The sequence below is a fragment of the Stegodyphus dumicola genome, chromosome 1, assembly GCF_044657685.1.
Source record: "Stegodyphus dumicola isolate Sdum_Otavi_A_Nest chromosome 1, ASM4465768v1".
Lineage (NCBI taxonomy): Eukaryota > Metazoa > Arthropoda > Arachnida > Araneae > Eresidae > Stegodyphus > Stegodyphus dumicola.
Genome location: NC_140768.1, coordinates 5,757,704 through 5,776,411, shown reverse-complemented (window position 1 = coordinate 5,776,411; position 18,708 = coordinate 5,757,704). Strand labels below are relative to the sequence as shown.

Below are 18,708 nucleotides of genomic sequence, written 5' to 3'. Positions count from 1 at the left end.
GTATTTTCTTTCGATGACTAATGATTTAAGGCGAAAGAAAATTTAAATGGAATCTAATACAAATACGCAATTCATGATAAAAATCTGCATACATTAAGACACTGCTTTAAAAAAATCAACACGCAACTAAGCTAAAGAAGTTTAGCAATATACGGATTGGAATATTTCATTCAATTTTATCATTTTAAAACGTTTGCAATTTTCCGTTAAACGTTTTTCGAAATTTACTTTAAAAATTTTCCGATTTTGTTTATTCGTACGTTGGTACTGATAACATAAACACAAAGGCATTTCAACAGACTAATGCTTCCATCCATATTTCGAATGTTATGAAAAATTCGTTGTTAAGATTCTAAAATAAAGATGCGCGAGATTGTAAGAGATGTCTAGCATTCCATAACCCCAAATTAACTGAGAACTTTTGGGCACTGCTGGTGCTGATTTCAAAGTTTTGGAATACAATGCTTAACTTATAGCGTGTTAAGATGTTTCACTGTTTAGACAAGCTAATTAAACGTTTTTCATTTCGTGATCCTTTTTTATCATCGGCATTTTTTCGCTATCATAGATATTAAGTAGAATAAAGATTTTTTATAATTTATTTCTTTGGTCAAGAGTATACATATGAAAAGAAGGTTTCTAGGAAAAAACCCCATAGGAAGAAAGCTCACAGGAATAATGCTCACAGAATAATGCTCACAGGTATAAATGCTCACAGGAAAAAAGCCCACACAGAAATATGCTCACATAGAAATATGCTCACACGGAAAAATGCTCACATAGATATATGCTCACATGGAAATAAGCCCACTGATAAATAAAATACGTCGAAATATCCTTACATTAAACAATCAATAATTAATTGATTTGAATTTTTATTAATTTAATTAATAAATTAGATTTTTAATTATTAATTAATTAATAATTAATTTTTTCTGCTTGAATTTTTTACAGGAAGATTAATCGATTTGAACATAGTACATCTGCTTGAATATTTAATAGAAAAATTAATCGATTTGAACATAGTACACCTACTTGAATTTTTTAAAGAAAAATTATTTGATCATTTGAAAAAAAAATATTGGACAAATGCCCATATTAACCTTGCATGTATTATAATATTTTATACCACTGCCCCTTGTACGACATCTTTTTTCCCTTGTAACTGCCAATAGTTTATTTATTTATTTTTTTTTTTTATTAACTCTATTTTTTCATACTTTTGATGTGTATCTATAGAAATTGATGTTTGAGTGTGTGTGTGTGTGTGATTATGGCAAAGCCTCGAGGGCTATCTGCCTAAGGGGAGGGATGCCTTCGTGGAGGACTTTCTAAGGGAAACTGGCTCGTATACACGTTACACATGGGGAAAACCACGAAAACGCCCATGCAGCCAGCCCGTTCGCGGGATTCGAACCTCGGACCGAACTACCAGTGTTCAGCGACTTTACCGCTCGGCCGCTGGCGGGCCAAATTGATGTTTGAATGTAGTTACGTAAGTTTGGAGCCAAAAACATTCTAGAAGGCCACAGTTTCCAATCGAGGTGTGGAATCATTATGAAGCAGCCTTCGAAAAATCCCCTAAAACAACAAATTGTTACGAAAGCTTTCATAAGGTGCTAAATTCATTATTTAATTGTAGGCATCCCAGTATGTGGTTTTTGTTTGACGGACTGAAAAAAGATTTAGCATGTCAACGTTTATTACTAGCTTTTGTAAATACAGGGCGTACTGAAGTAAGAAGAATATACACATTTGGTAATCGCGAATCATGTAAGAAACTATGATGAAATCGATGATAAAATTAGATATTTACAGATATTAGCTAATATTCAGTAAGTTTCTGGAGATATTAGGTATTTTGGAAGCAGGAGATGCGAAAAATGAGCAAAGCCTTCGTCAGGAATCGAACCACCTCTGGAATACGTGCCCAGCGTGCAGACCACCACACCACAAAAGCCTGCTAGGAAGGCGGGAGAAATACCTTATATAATCTCTTCTTTTAAAAGGCGACTGGGGTTTTTAGGAGACCCAATCGCCAAATCCTGGATGTGGAGAATCATCATCCACCACCCTTTTAGTTCGGGCGCCAATGTAGAGACATTACGTATTTTGGACTCGTATTTCCGTGTTAAACTGTTATTTGAATGTAAAACGTATATTATAGAAATTTTCACACTTAAACATAGCAGATATGGTAGGTTTAGTAATATTTGTGTTCGGTATTCCAACTTTTAATCAAGATTATCTCAAGTACTTTTGATTTTAATTGGAAAGAAATATTTTTTCTCCGCTAGTCGAGTCTGAGTCACATTAAAAAGAGGGCCAACTCCTGAAAGCCTACGTTGCTGAATGAATGTCATTTAGGTCATATAAATTTTAAAAAAATCAAACTAAATTTCATCATTTAGAAATGATTTTTTACCCTTAAAAGATCTTAATCGTGGACCCATGGTCAACAATGCAAGAAGTACTGATTTGTGAAATCTTTCAACAACTTCTTACATCTCTACATATAATAAAAGAAAAAGTCTGTCTGTGTGTGTATCTTTCGTTCGCGCTTTCTTGCGCGTAAGCTAATTGACCCACGGCTACGAAATTTGGTACATAGGTGCATCTAGACAAGAGCCAGTGCACCTCGAAGCGAGTTTTTCGAAATTCGAATTAGAATTTTTTTTTTATTTTATGTTTTGTGACGAAATCGCGTCATTTTGAGACATAATGGGCTATAGGAAAGCGAGATTTTGCTCTATACACTCCATTTTCACATCGTCATGAAACGTAGGCACTTAGCTATTTAACGAACTTAAAATAAATTTCGTATTTCAATAAATCGATTCAATACGAATTTATTTAACAAAGTGAGTTTAACACTTTTTCAACGGGATTTTCTCTAAAAAAGTTTATGTTTAAAAATGTACAGTTTATTTTTCTTTGATTTTTGGACACGTTAAACTTTCATCGTTGCGACAGCTTTTACAAAAAGAATTTTGGAAAAATGATAATATTTTGTATTTTTTTTTTTTAAATTTTAAATGAAGCTTCTGAGCATACTTCTCACATCTCACATATTTAAAAATGTTACTTTGGCAACAATTTTCCTTTCTTATTGTTGTTGATAGATTTTTGATGAAATCTCATCATTTTGAATAGTTTCATTCTTTTAAAAATATGGGTTTGGCAACAATTTTTCATCGTATTTCTTATGTCACTGTTTTTAAGAGATTGGCCTATTTCATTGTCATATATATATATATATATATATATATATAATACATTTTTATTCATTTTTTTTGATAAAGTTGTTCTGAAGAGTAAACTTCTGCGCGGAATTTTATGTTTTTTGAGTTTCTTTCATGTTATTTCTTGCTTATTTCACTGTTTCTAAGATACTGAAAAGTTTTGCATGATTTTCTTTAACGGAAAGTTGTTTAATTTTTTTTATTAGGATAATTAATATTTGTATTAAGGGATATAGCTTATTTCATTGTAACTTTTTCTCTTGAAAATGTAACATAAAATATCATTAATTATACTTTGCTTTTCAGAATTTTTTCTTTTGCGTATTCTTTTATGTTATTTATTGCTCATTTCACTGTTTTTAAGATATTGAAAAGTTTTGAGTGATTTTTTAGGAAACAAAGTTCTTAACCTCTTTATATCATTTGAGTTCTTAAGATTTTGCAAAGGGAAGTTGGTTAATTTATTTATTAGGATAATTAATATTTGTATTAAGGGATATAGCTTATTTCATTGTAATTTTTTTCTCTTGAAAATGTAACATAAAATATCTTTAATTATACTTTGCTTTTCAGAATTTTTTCTTTTGCGTATTCTTTTATGTTATTTATTGCTCATTTCACTGTTTTTAAGATATTGAAAAGTTTTGAGTGATTTTTTAGGAAACAAAGTTCTTAACCTCTTTATATCATTTGAGTTCTTAAGATTTTGCAAAGGGAAGTTGGTTAATTTATTTATTAGGATAATTAATATTTGTATTAAGGGATATAGCTTATTTCACTGTAATTTTGATATATGTAATAACTTTTTTTTATGAAGTTGTTCTGCAGAGGAAAATTCTACGCAGTTTTTAAATTTAACGTTTGGTGTTCCCTTCAGCTATTTTTCCGGTACATTTAAAAGCCAAATGAAGGCTGGGTGCGAAGCTGCTAGTTAGTCATAAAAACAATTACCATTTTTTTCCTGATACCGAATACCTTAAATAATAAATCGTGCATAGTTGATCCTTTTTATTCAACATGAGGGATATTTTATGCAATCCTTTTCTTAAACATTTTTCTTTTTACTACAAATAATAGTTGGATAAATCATTTAAAGGTATTATGCATACGCCTGCTGAAATTGTCCTCTTTTAACAATGTTTTGAAATAACCGTCGCTCTAAGGAAACTTAATAAGTCATTACCTGCGCATAATGCTTTTTATTGGAATCAGATGATAGGAAAAAAGTGCTTTATGATGACATAAGAGGATCAAGTTCAACCCAACGTCGCCGATGATTTGGGAAACAAGGCAAATAGTACCACGTAATTAACTTCGACATTTTTCGACATAACTGAAGAAAACATAGCGTGATCTTTCTAGCTATTACAGATACCATTTTCAAAATAAATTGCTGCTTTTTTGCTTATAGGCAAAATTCAAGAGTATACACACACACACACACACAGAAAAAAAAAAAAAAAAAAAAAAAAAAAGAAAGAAAGAAAGAAAGAAAGAAAGAAATAGTTGCTTTATTCTTGTAACAATAGAATTATGGAATGAGAAAGGAAATCTACCTGTCCTCAGATTACATTACATGATGATACTTTTAGCATCAATGATTGAAAAATTTTCTCCAAATTTCCAATCGTGAGAATGTAAGGTTGTTAAAAAGGGAAAGCAGTTAACAAGGAAAAAAAAGGCTTGTAAATGTCTAGCTAATCACACTGAATAACAAATTTTATTTCCCGTATTCCCTGATACAAATAAATTCCTTTAGGGAATTTGGGAGTTTAACATGAAAATAACGATTGGAAGATTAGTTACGGAAACTAGAATCCATCATTGCCGAGCACCATCTGATACGCAAGTAATTATGTATTTATGATAAGAATATGGAGTAGTTTTTATTTTTCCTTCTTGCTTTAATTTTATTCATAAGTAACTGCAGTACATAGTTTTATCAATAAGAAAGAAGCCACTGCGTTTAAAGGCGGACGCTTTATTAATAATCTTGTCAATGAAAACATTTTTTGAAAAGAATACGGGCTCAATTTTTTACCATTATTATTAAACAGTACTCAGTTGAAATTTGAATGATATATTGAAGATATTTCTCCGAACTTGATATTTTTGTAAGTCTTCTCATTCTCAACATCAGATATATTTGTTCGTTTCATCTTCAGCTTCATTGCACGACGAAGGTCGACGAATTAAGCTTCAATACAATCAGAAAATTGTTAAGTCTATGCAATCTCATACCAGCCTTAGGTATTTTTTTTTCTTTTTATACAATGCTGTTTATTTATTTCTGATTATAATTATTTTCTCTTTTCTTTCCTGTTGTTCGTGTTTAGGTAGTCCTATTGCATTAAAAGTTTGTAATTAAAGTTTTCGTGACTGTTCTTGTTAAGGACTACCTGTATAATATAATTTCTTTTAGTTTCTTTATACTAGCATTTATTCTAATCGGAGCTCTTGTTTTGGATCCCTGGAGCTGCCGCGTGTTGTTTGGGGTGCTTCCGGTCTCTGGCTGCCGTCGTTTATGGATTGACGTGGGCGTGGTCCTATGACCATAAAGTCCGTCCTTTGGACGGATAGGCGGGTCGGACTGCGTCCACTTAGCTTCACCAGCCTTAGGTAGCATCCGTTCTATCCGTGAAAGTTAATAGATCGTATTCCATTGCATCTTATAACTGCTTTCTGAAAGAGTTTCAGAAAACGTTCACAATAGTAGTTCCGCCCAGGATTCAAACCCCGGCTAATGTGCAAGCTGCCATGGACGTTTTTGTTGTTTTCCCGCACGTGTTACGTGTATACGAGCCTGTTTCTCTTATAATGATCTCCACGAAAGCATCCCTACGCTTAGGCAGTGTTTTGCCATAATTAAATAAACCAAGCCGATCTAAAAATGTCCCGAAACAACAGGGAATCTTAGAGGGTATTTCATTTCGTAAGCCTCATGTAAAATCAACTGACTACTAAATTATTCTGTACTTGCGAAAGAGTTTGAAATTTTTGAAAGGAAGAAAAATGTGGACATTTTTATTAGTATATTAAATTGGAATAAAATACATTCATTAAAATGAGATTTTGAGGAATATTTTCTTATCGAAAAATTAAAAAGGTATACCTTCCAGAAAAAATTAAACAAATGAGATTTTTAGGAATATTTTTATCGAAAAATTAAAAAAAAAAAAAAAAAAAAAAAGGTATACAATTCAGAAAATCTTGAAACTAATTTATTTAATTTGAATTAATAATAGACAACTCAAAGAAGTATTCTTGTTTTTGTTAGTAATGACGTTTCCAAAGGAAAACCTAAAGACAACCAGGAAAGAATTTTCAATACAATAATGTACGTGCATATGCAATATTAAGAGAATTTGCATATTGTGTCGAATTTCTGAAAGACTAAAGAGCAGATTTTAAATGAAATTTGGTATGAATATGCATTTATAACGGAGAATGTAGTGTTCAAAAGTCATTTTATGTACGCATGATTATTACCGAAGTTCGTAGTGCACGGACGTCCAAAATCCACGTTGTGATATCGAATCGAAAATGAGTCCAATATGGAGTCTTCTCTCACAGCCCGGGCAGGTAGCATAGCGTGACGCCATATTGGATTTGAAGTCAGTTGAGCAGTTCCCGAAGCAGTTAATTCCATTTCAGCATCAAGGTAGTTTTTAAACTACCTTGATGCTGAAGTGGAGTCGTGGATCCGTGGTCAACAATGCAAGACATACCTTACATAGTATGTCTGGATGCTTTTCGGAGTTGGATGTCGAGATAACACTGTCCTCCATATTGCATCCCAGACATACTATGTAAGGTTTAGGTCAGGAGAACTGGCTAGCCAAACCACGCGGCGAATATTCTCACTTTCCAGGTAATCGTCGACCAGCTGAGCTTTATATAAACGAGTTTTGTTGTCCGTTAACAAGAACCCAGAACCAATTGCGCCCCTGAAAAGTCGAACATCAACATCGGGCTCAAAGATTTCTCTTCTGTACCTCATCAGGGAGCCTTTTTTAAACACGTGCAGGGGTGTGCGGTGGTCCAGCTTAATGCCTGCCCAAACCATTGCACCTCCACTACCTTAATGATCCTTTTTCCTGATGAAAGAGGGGTGGTATCGTGTTCGTTCTATTATTGGCATACCTGTAGCTGGTTATTCATTTATAGGTACGCGGAGAATCAGTGATCAGGCTATATGGCTATATATAAAGAGCACGGAGCTCCACTGAATCAATCAATCAACATTTATACACCTCTCCTGCGAACAGTGACGCAACTGAGGGAATCGACCTACTGTGAACCCCCATATCAGGCAGGGGGAGGTCGTGGCAGGTAGGCCACAAAGACGAATTCGACTCTATGGGCTGGAGTCGTGGGGCACAAATCCAAAACTTAGCCTCAGCCCAATTTTACAAAAACCACTTAAAAGTTTTAAACTAATCCTTAATGTCTGAGGAACCGGGTCCCACACCGGATCTTATCCTCAGACTGAATAACTCCAAAAATCCTCCGCTTACTGGGCCGGGCCCGAGGGGTCACCACTCCCTGTTCTCGGCTTTTCGACGGAGGCGTGACCTGAAAACCTGATGGACTTGACCGGTCGTTAAATGCTCCCGCCAGTACTACACGGGCAGCGTGTCCCATCAGGACATTACCTAGCAAACTCGGTGCCGTCCCACACCAAGCTACAGAACCATCTGGTATACGTCTTACGCCTTTCCCCCGGGGTCCAGCCATACAAATGACCCAACCCCGGGCTCTGGAACCGCCAGGCTCGTGATTTTATACCCCCGTGGCCGAGACTGCTTAGATACAGATCCTAGCCAGTAACTTCGTAGAGTTCCTTACGTCGACCCCCAGGGGGGGAGCTCCACTGAAGTCTGATCCAAACCGCATGTTAAACCATGCTGATTGCGCTATCTTGTAAGCTACACCAAGCGAGACGCAAACAGTGGGTCTTCTGGCATACAACCCTGTCTCATGAAGTTTTCAGGAAATTTTAGACCATGAAATTCGGATTCTAGTGATAGCATGCAGCTCACATTAGGAGCTGTGAAACTGTAGCAATCCTGTGTTGCCGTGCGAAAAGTGCCAACAAACGATTTCCATCCGTTGTTGTGAATCCTGGTTGGCCAAGTCTTCTCGGTATGAATCCAGTGTCTTGAAACTGTTTTCATAAATTGCAGATGACGCTGGGCGTTACATTGAGTTCTGTAGCCACCTGAGTTTATGCTTTATCTGCCTCCAATATACCGACACTTCGCTGTCTCATTCCATCATCCGTATATTCGTGACGACTCATTCTACCTCATACCATATAAAGTTTAACCAATTTTTCCGAGAAAAACAGCGAATGTCATGAAAGAGTAAAATCCCCTACACAATCACAGCTCCGTAGAACCGTAGACACGTACATGTACGCTCAGGTATTCGACTTATATGTTCGACACTTCGACCTTTGTTCAATATTTTTCATAAAAATTAAATACAATTTGCAAATTATCTTAATTTTTTACACGAGTATATTTATTTACTGCTACAATTAGACTTAATTAACAAAGATTTTGCATAAAAGTATATCACTAGCCTTTTCAAATTAGATAATGCCCCACTTCAACTGAATTTCATAAATTTCAGTAACAGTTTACCCTTTATACTCCGATTTAATCTTTTTCCCAATTTAAATCATAAAAAACAGACGCAAATATAAATTTTCGGGAGGTACAGTTAACGATATAAAAATGAATAGAAATAAGAGCTTCGCTGCATTATGTACAATAACTATCTCTCGAATAAACTATTTTTCTAGTAAAACAGAGAACGATTTTGATTACTGAGAAGGAAGTTATATACTCATTTAATGCAACACAATTTTATACTGCGAAAAAATCTCGGTCTAAAATTAAATTTTTTTCGAAACGCTGTTCTCAACCTTATAGCGTCGAAACAAACTCTGCTTAATTATAGTTTTATGTAATTAAATTTTTTTTATTCTTTATTTTAAACGCTATTTCTTTTACAGTAGTTGAAATTCATAGTTCCATGTAGTTCCTTTAAATTTTTTGGCATGTTACATATATTGTCTTACATGTGTTGCGTTTTTCTTTTCTTCTGACACCAGTTGTTATGTTATTTTCTTCCTTCACGTTCGTACGGGGTTCGTAGATTTGGAATGAATAACGACGTCACTTGATGAAGTATCGAAACACACTTTATTGGTCGGTATTAATCAGGACAACTCCAAAATCCCGTTTACAGACGTCGAACTGTTATAAACCCGCTGACCCAATCAGCGACGTAGCTTTCAGTTTATCAAGCTATCACGGTGGAGACAGCTTCACTGCAAAGCTCCAGAGTACAGCTCTCGACTCTGCTCGATCATTCTCGGAACTCCACGTACTCTCGAAACTCTCCACACGACAATTCCCGATGCACTCGACGACACACAGAGCACGTCCTCGACTCTTCCGTTCAGTCGTTCCCGGAGTTCAACACGCTCTGTCGACGATGCACTAACCGCGATACACTAAGAGACTCCTTCGGTGCACTCGACGACCCACTCGGCACTCGCTGCCTGGCTGCGAGCTTGATCGACTCCGCACGGCTTGCTAGACGAGGCACTCTCGATACTACCTGACTGCGGACCAGCAGGATTTATATAGTTTTTGGCTTGGGTTCGAGAACATTCTGGGCTAAACCGGTAAGAATTCGTCACGGAAGGTTCTCCATCCGTCCAAGGCATATCGCCAATTTTGTCGACAAATGTCGCCAAATGGGCGATTTCTCGCCAAATGTGGCAACCCGGCTTTCTTTATGACATTTTATGGCAACCCTAAAACTGCTTTGCGGGGAAGCTGTCTTACCGTCCTGATATACATTATTATAGACATTAGGTGTTTTTGGAAGCAGGGGACTTAGCAATGCCTTCGCCGGTAATCCAGTCGTGGACCTCTGGAATACGCGCCCAGCGTGCAGACCACCACACCACGAAGGCATGCCAAGAAGGTGGGAGAAATACCTTATATATTCCCACTTTTAAAGGGCGGTTGGGGTTTCTAGGGGACCCATTCGGGAAACCCTGGGTGTGGAGAGTTATCATGCATCGCCCTTTCAGTTCGGACGCCGTTTGTAGAGTTTAGGTATTTTTGGAAGCAGGAGATATGAAAAATTAGCAACGCCTTCGCCGGGAATTGAACCCCGCACCTCTGGAATACGCGTCCAGCGTGCAGACCACCAGACCACGAATGCATGCCAAGAAGGTGGGAGAAATACCCTATAAGGATACGTACATGTTTCCAAAATAGATAAAAAGAAACAGTAGTGATGATAAGATATTTAACCTTTTGTTGCATACAAATAATCTAGAGAAGTTAAACGAAAGTGTTTGTATTTTTTTTACTTAAAATAACCTTAGTAATAATAATAAAAAATTAATTTTATTCAAATTTCGTTTTAAATAATTGCTATAGTTTGTTCACTACAGTGGACAGCATGCATATACGTACATGCATACAAATATCTTCCCGACGATTGAAGGTCATTGCATTTGAAATCATTTCCTGCCTCGTTGGCAGTGATCATTACCATCTTCTAAATGGTAAATCTACAACTGACATGTACATACAGATCCCCCCAAATACCTTCATTTCGTCGTTCGTGATTGAATTCATTTTGCCACGATCTTATAACCTGTATCTACTGGATTCAAATGTCAAATGTTCTAGAAATTCCTTGCCAAACATAAACATTTCCAGTGGTGTTTTGGCTGGATAAGCAGTACATTTTGGTTTCAATTCACTCTTTTTGGTAGACCTTTATGTACCCGCTCCACAATTTTCTCAAACTGACATTTAAAATAAAATGTCTAAAATGACTAATTATGAATAAAAAATGGCAGTATGAGAAAATGTAAGCAATATTATATAATATTTACGATGAGAAATTGTACTAACTTGGAAACAGAAGTAGCAGCCATTTTCCAAATAGCTTTACTTAGTGATGCCATTTATGATCAACAGTTAAAAGTTCTAATAATATAGAATGAATAAACACAGGAATGGAATCTGTTAAGGAATTTACAGAAGAATAAAAAAATTTAAACTTTTGTCTACTAGAGTGGACATGATGCAACAAAGGGTTAAAGAAAATGTATTTTTCATTTAAATGTAAATTTTCGAAGATAATTTTTAATCCGGTTTATTTTAATTTATGTTTCTAAGTTCTACTGAGTTATTGATCTAAGTTATGTATTTTTACTATTCAAATAGTAAAATTAAACTGAGATTTTTAATCTCAATTTAAGTCTTTAGAAAACATCAAGGGGAATAAATTAAAATACAAGAACAGTAAGGTGAATAAAGAAAACATCAAGGGGAATAAAATAATAGTAAAATTAAACTGAGATTTTTAATCTCAATTTAAGTCTTTAGAAAATATCAAGAGGAATAAAATAAAATACAAGAACATCAAGGGGAATAAAGAAAACATCAAGGGGAATAAAATAATAGTAAAATTAAACTGAGATTTTTAATCTCAATTTAAGTCTTTAGAAAACATCAAGAGGAATAAAATAAAATACAAGAACATCAAGGGGAATAAAATAATAGTAAAATTAAACTGAGATTTTTAATCTCAATTTAAGTCTTTAGAAAACATCAAGGGGAATAAAATAAAATACAAGAACATCAAGGGGAATAAAGAAAACATCAAGGGGAATAAAATAATAGTAAAATTAAACTGAGATTTTTAATCTCAATTTAAGTCTTTAGAAAACATCAAGAGGAATAAAATAAAATACAAGAACATCAAGGGGAATAAAATAATAGTAAAATTAAACTGAGATTTTGAATCTCAATTTAAGTCTTTAGAAAACATCAAGAGGAATAAAATAAAATACAAGAACATCAAGGGGAATAAAGAAAACATCAAGGGGAATAAAATAATAGTAAAATTAAACTGAGATTTTTAATCTCAATTTAAGTCTTTAGAAAACATCAAGGGGAATAAAATATCTTTAGAAAAATTCAGCTTAATCTGTGACAGCAGATTCAGCACGTAACTGAAATTATAGTGCTACTTAAATGCGTCGCTGCTGCATTCTTACAACAGACTTATTTTTAAAAAAACTTTAGAGTAAAATTGTCTCCATCTTTCTAGATACAGTTGACTGAGATGTATAAAGCATTTCTAAGGCTAAAGGCATCAGCTATTCCGTTGTGAGTTTTGATGTTACGATACAACATATTTGAGTACGATACTGTAAATATTTCTGGTTTTATGCAGAAAAATTTGCTGCTGATAGAAATAGCAATATACGCATAATATATGCATTACTCTGAATTTTAATTTCTGTCGTCATATTTGCTAAAATAATAATTATAATGTAGATAAAACTGTTTTTTATAAGAATTTTACAAATGGAAGAACTTGAGGGAATTTAAATAAATGCAATACAAATCATATAAATATGCGGATGCGTTTTCATTTTAATTTCTTTAATGCTCTTAAGTTGTTTATTTTAGATTTATTTAAAAATTAGCTTGAAAGCAACGAAAGCTATTATGATAATTGGGTAGAACGAATTTAACTTGTGCTTTATTTAAAGGCATTTATAAGTAATGCTTAATGGAGTTGGAAATTCTAATTTGTAGTAATCTGCATGTTTAGTTCAAAAAAGAATTCATACAACTTAAATTAAAGCAATAGAATTCTAAAACAAATTCAAGCAAATAAATAAATTTCTTCTTTAACTGTCGAAAAAGTGGAGGAAAAAGTAAATCATGCTAATTTCAAATGGAAAATAGTCAATAAGAAAATGCATTTCCTAAACAATAATTTCCTAGGGAATAGAGTCATAATTATCGCATGAAATGCAATAAATCATGCAAGCCACACTGGAAAATAAAATTGTTTTGTCATTTATTTAATTAAGATTGGTATGATTTTATAATCTCTAGCGACTTCTAAACACGGTAGGTAAATTATCTAAGGGATTTTTATATATGTCGCAACAGAGGAAATTTTATTTTTTATTTTCATGTTCCTTTTTTCTTTTAAAACACACTTTTGGACGTAATTTAAAATCTGAAAACTTCAGATTTTTTTAAAGTTTTTTTTTTCGTTTTTATTTTCTTCTTAAAAAGTCCTTCTTTTTTCCCGCCAATTCAGATGTGATGTGCAATCTAAAAACACTCCAGGATTCATGTTACAGAGAATATTATTTCAGTTTTTCTGCTTGTTTTTTTACTCACCCAGAGCATCTCTTCCAGGAATAGAAGAATACATTTTCAAGATTTTAGTATCTACACTTCTCTAGAAAATCTGAAGAAGAAATATTGACAGCACTCAGCATCTTATTAATATGTTATTTTTATAAATAAGTTTACAAGTAAGCTTTCGAAAACATTCTTTCCTTTCTATACGACAAGGTAAAAATATGGTTCAAGTCAATTGGAATAAAAAATGTGAGCATCTATGAAAGTTCCTGCTGTCATGGTGATTCAGAGGTGACTATAGAACGTGTGCTATTCCTTGTGTGAGAAAGTTTCTTGCATGACATAATTCTCTGACTTATTAGGCTGTTAATTACGTTTTGGAATTTTGCGTCGAAAACCTTAAGGGGAGTTGGAACCCCAAAATCTTCAAAAAATTGTGATTTCGGATTTTTGCATTTTCAAATTCTCTACATTTTTATCTTTCTAAAAATACCATTCTTTAATCTCTATGAAAATTAGAACTGTAAAAAAATCTAGTTTTAATTTGTCATCTACTGCTTTGATCAATGAGGATTTTTACATAAAAACGCGTTTTTCTCCAAACGTGATTTTTTCATACTCGATGTACCTTTTCTCAGGAACTACTGCTCACAGGTATCTAAACTTTTTATGGCTTATTTATTAGGGTTCCTAATATTTACTGAAATGAGCTTTTTGTAATAAACTTAGAAAAAAAAATTTAAAAAATTTTTTGTGTGAGAAAAGTGTTAAATTTTACTATGCCTAACTAAATATCTTGTAATTTACTCTAAAATTCAAAATGTTTCAAAAGCTCATTTCAGTATAATGAGATAGGTGTACTTTGATTACAGAAAAAATTTCAAACTTGTATCTACAGCAGATTTTGAGAAAAGGTACATCGAAAATGGCCAATTTAACATTGTCGGTATAGGAGTTTCTGATACCCCTTAAATGCCGGTTCACTTTTCAAACTGTTGCCACGCAATGTTATCGTCCTGTATTATATTTAAAGAAATTAAATAGTGAAGGATCTGCATAAATATATGTGTGTTTCTCGCATTGTGATAAAACGACGGAACCTAGCGCCATCGAATTTTGAATAACGTAATTTTCCACCCGAATAGCTGTAACCCCAGATTTGGAATTTGTTTTATTATCTATTTCAGATTTTGTAAACCTATATAGACATTAGGTTATTTCAAAGCAAGAGAGATGAAAAATGAGCAACGCCTTTCCCGGAACTCGAACCACCGGCCTCTCGAATATGCGCCGAGCATGCTGACCACTACACTACGAAGGCGGGAGAAATACCTTCCATACTTCCTTTTTAAAGAGCGAATGGGAATTTAGGGGACTCGATCCTGCTTTAAGCCTGGTGATGAAGAATCATCATTCAGCACCTTTTAGTTCTGGCGCCACTGTAGAGTCATTAAGTTATTTCGAAGCAGGAGAGATAAAAAATGAGCAAACGCTTTCGCCGAGAGTCGAACCCCGGGCCTGTCAAATTAGCGCCGAGCGTGCTGATCACCATACGGCGAAGCGCATGCTAAGAAGGTGGGAGAAATACCCTATAAACCTTTAACGAATTTTTCATTAACAAACCCAATGATTTCAAAGCGAGCAATGGCAACACTGTACGGGGGGGGGGAGAATTTATCTTCAGCGCACGAGACTGTGTATCGGAAATTTTAAAGATAGGCTTATTTTAAAATTATTCTCCGATATTGCTGTTAAACTGAGTTTTATGGTTTAAATGCGATGAACGTGATATTTTATAAATAAAGGTAACACGCAAAACGTTAAAAAAAAAAAAAAAAAAAAACACCCATTTGGACGTAATTTAAAATCTGAAAACTTCAGATTTTTTTCAAGTTCTTTTTTTTTTTTATTATTTTTTATTTTTTTATTTTCTTCTTAAAAAGTCCTCCTTTTTGTACACAATTTGATTTTATATTGTTTTCTGCCTATGTTTGAATCAAATCCAGAAATTAATTTTTGACCCCCTTTCACAGAACAGATTGACTCAAAACCCAGAACGTATTTACGACGAGAATCCACAGCATATTTTCAAAATTTAATACAGATTTGTTTTATATAAGACTGAATGTTTCTTGTATATCTATGCGATTAAGCTAATAATCTCAGAATTGTTCTTCACTGTTATCCGATAAATAATAAAACGAAGCTTTTGGAAATCTCTGATATAAATTACTGAATTCTGAAGCATTTGATTTTAGCTACCGTATTTCCGTTTAACACCGACGGACTTTTGTCAAACGTCCGCCTTCGTGGCCCCCGGATTTTAAGCGATGGCAGATCGTACTTGTAAATCAAAAAAACATTTAAGAGGCTTGATTGGAGAACAAACTGTAAGATCTTAAAAGTGACGATGTCGAGTACTTCGTTGCCAAGCGGATTAGAAAGAATAATTTTCGTGCGTTCAAAGACACAGATTTTCTTCCCTTACTGTTTCTGCTCAATCAACAGACTAAAAATTGCAAACAAATTTTAATAAAAAGTTTTTTTTTCAATTATACAGTTTAATTTAATGCACTAAAATATTAGCTATCAAAATAGTTTCGGTCATACATGATTCAAACTGAAATCGTAATGGCTTAGATAACGACACACGTAAAATGATGCAGAATTAAAGTCATCAGTATAGAAATAAATACGTAAGAATGATTACGTTAAATGCATATAAATGTTTCTGTCGACTTTAATTTAAAATCGGTCCTTATTAACAGTTGCATGCTTATATTTTTAATCAGATATAACCAAAATATTGTTTGAGATAAAAAGCCATTTTTATCATAATGTTTAATTATTATAAGTAGCAAATAGTTAGCTGACTTCCTGTTACGTAACATGTAAGACGTTTGTAATGCTTATATTTTATGTCTGTTTTCACCCATATGTGTTAAAATATTTTTAAAACCTTATTGATTCATCATTTTAATAGTTCGAGGTTGTGACAAACTGACTGTGAACTAAATCTGCTGAAATCGAAAATAGAATGAAAGAAGTAAAAGTTGCTTTCGAAACCAGGGAAGAAAAAGTTGAAAGAATAAAACCTATGGCTGGGTTTTTAATTTTGTAACTTTTCACGTAAGTACGTTTTTGTCTTATCTTGTTACAATATCGCTTAAAATAGAAGATATATTATTTGTGTAAAATCTGCTATGTTGATGTTCTGTAGGAGGAAAGTTCCATACTAACGAAGGAATGAAATAATTCCTTCTATTCAAAGAAATACAGTGATCGTTATAACAGGAGTATTTATGTGGTTTTAGTAGATTTTGTTATATGCTTCAAACAGAAATTTGAACATATTCTAGAGAATTTTCAGCATCAATAATTTCATTTTGGAAAAAATATCGTAAATATAAATTATAATTCATCTATTACAATTGTAATGAAACGAGTTTTATTGAATTTATCAAAATTTACTCCATTAGAATATAATTCTAACAGTCGTGCGTATGACAGTGATGTGAATTTCACTCAGTACCTGTTGAACAAAAACGAGACCTTATACTTGAATACGCATACTTATACATGCATGTATATGTTACCGTGAAAGACCTAAATTGGAGAATGTCGACTTTCACCGGAGAATGTCAACATTCACCAAATACGTCGGTGAAAGATCGAATATTTCTTTACATTCTTCTACATTCGGACCCTCACCGGTGTATGTCGACAATCGCAGATATGCTCTGGTGTAGGTCGAAAAGAGAGGAGTATATGTACACGCTGCTACTCCAAAAGTATGTGTTCCACAAATAAATGCAGTTGTAAAAGCAAGGGCCTCTTGTGCAATTCAAAGTGTCATAATAGTTTAAGTTGTTGCAATAAATAAAATTTTAATCACATAATTTGGTAAGTTTATAACTTCTATTATTTTCCTTTCTCACTTTGAATGTACTGTGTGTTTTAAGTTCTTATATTCTGAGTCTCAAGTGCGTTTTTTCGTGAATGAATTACGGAGAAGGAAATATAATATTCTCATATGTTCAACATTCACCATTAGTACATGGTGAATGTTGACATTCACCGGTGTAAGTCAGAAATAAGAGTATTTGGAAAATATTTCGGACATACACCAAGCGACTATGTGAATGTTGACATTCACCGGTGAAAGTCGACATTCTCCAGATTTCGGTGTTTCACCGTAACATATATACGTAATAGAAGAAAAAGTCCGAGATGCGAAATGATCCTGCTTGTATTAATTTCTTGTTCAGTTACAAAATTTCGTTGCTCAGGTCACCATGTTAAGAATTCTCACTAAATAGTGAATCGAAATCATTTCATCCTCAGCAATCTGTATATTATTTTCGTCATATCGGGGACATTATATTTCTTTAGAAACCATACTACAGACGTCACGGCTTTTTGATTGATATGACTGAGGCACTGCAATCGCAATAAAGTTCCATCACCTACATTTAGCATTTCTTCACATATTGAGTTAGTCAGAAAATTTCGCGGTTATTTTCCGTTAAAGCCATAACACTTCGTCCTTGTTTATTTGATTGGCGCTTTTTCTTAGTGATAGTGGTCACCAATTTTCCTTGGCTTCTTTGTTTGCTTCACTTTTATCTAAACCATAGTTTTATTTATTTTCGAGTAGAATATTTGCGATTTGTCAAGTGAGCAACATGCAGCTATCCTACACTGACTACCAATAAGTATTTGGACACCTGTGATAGAAAAGAAAAACTAACTTTATTCAAAATCAATAGTTGGTAGAGCCTCCACGAGAGGTAATTACAGCGTGGACCCTCCGGGTGATACTTTCCACAAGTCTTTGTATGACAGCTAGTGGTATTTTCTTCCACTCGGCTTGGAGAAGACATAGAAGTTCCTTCACCGATTTTGCACGGGTAGTGCACCCCTGAATTCGGCGATGCAACTCGTCCCAGAGGTTCTCGATAGGGATCAGGTCTGGACTCTGGGCAGGCTAGTCCATTCGATGAACTAAATTGGCACCATACCAAGCCTTGGTTAACGTCGAAACATGATAACTGGCATTGTCGTCCTGAAAGTAACAGGGGTCCAACCCGTAAAACTGCCACAACGTAGGAAGCACATTGTCATCCAAAACAGTGCAGTAGGCATCGGAGTTGAGCTTACCATGAATGGGGACCAAGGGTCCCAGCCCATACCAGGAGAAACACGCCCAGACCATAATTCCACCTCCACCTCCGCCGAATTTGACTGTTGGC

The 18,708-nt window shown here is 34.2% G+C and overlaps 1 protein-coding gene and 1 long non-coding RNA gene across 2 annotated transcripts in view; one reads left to right on the top strand and one right to left on the bottom strand.

The window, feature by feature from the left end:
* Positions 1-18,708, bottom strand: part of CCAP (Crustacean cardioactive peptide) — a 383,209-nt gene that overhangs the window by 38,598 nt on the left and 325,903 nt on the right. The gene's annotated exons all lie outside the window — the stretch shown is intronic.
* Positions 16,445-18,708, top strand: part of LOC118195988 (uncharacterized) — a 406,615-nt gene continuing 404,351 nt past the window's right edge. Inside the window, exon 1 of the long non-coding RNA XR_015040077.1 lies at positions 16,445-16,585. This is a non-coding gene — a long non-coding RNA (uncharacterized LOC118195988). The remainder of the gene's footprint in view (positions 16,586-18,708) is intronic.